Below are 974 nucleotides of genomic sequence, written 5' to 3'. Positions count from 1 at the left end.
CCTCCGATAGTCCAAAATTTAGTAATCTGATGCTCTAAACTAGCTAGTACTGCAACCGCACTCATGAGCGTGGAGCAACTTCATCGCGCGTTCGCAGCTAATTCTTTCTCGACTCGGCAGAATTCCCGTCTTTATAACGAATCTTCGTCGATTTCATCAGAAACCTAACAGAAAACGTGTCGATATGCGAGATCTCTCCTGAGGACCGTAAGATCTCGAACGAGTAGTTAGGCGCCAGGCACGAGTGAGCGTGCCACTCTTTATCGAAATTAATCGGGAGATTCTCTAATCTCGCGATTTCCTACAGAACGTACGGCTTTCGTAACCGACGACTCAGCCTCGGAAATGGCAAAGGGGGATTCATGGTCGAAGATAGAGGACCATATGGAAGAACGAATAGACGGCGGCAATAAATCACATAATTATTAATAAGAAGAAATAACAAATATATTTGGTCAGGCTCCGACTCTCATTGATACTTGTTGTCAAGGTCACAATATGTGATCACAATGCGCTACTATTAGGTGTACAACTTTGTTTCCGCCGTTTTTTTTCCGAAATTCGAGGCTTTATTGTAAAAACCTGGTTATACATTTATGATTCAAAGTATTGTTCATCGCTGGCCACTACTTTCTCCCATCTTTCGGGTACGAATCCCGCGTCGAAAAAACTGGTCATCTTTTGAGGCTATCCACGAATCGATCCAATTTTTTACTTCTTTATAAGACCGGAAGTGCTGGTCAGCCAGGCCGTGTGCCATTGATCGAAACAAGTGATTGTCAGAGGGAACAACGTCTGGAGAACGGCGGGTGGGGACTTTCCATTTCAACGTTTCCAAGTATGTCTTGACCACTTTCGCAACATGGGGTCGAGCATTGTCATGCTGCAAAATCACTTTATCGTGTCTTTCGTTGTATTGCGGCCGTTTGTCTTTCAATGCTCGGCTCAAACGCATCTATTGCGTTCGATACCGA

This window comes from Atta cephalotes, assembly GCF_000143395.1.
Source record: "Atta cephalotes unplaced genomic scaffold scaffold00026, whole genome shotgun sequence".
NCBI lineage: Eukaryota > Metazoa > Arthropoda > Insecta > Hymenoptera > Formicidae > Atta > Atta cephalotes.
Note: the sequence above shows the minus strand (reverse complement) of the source record.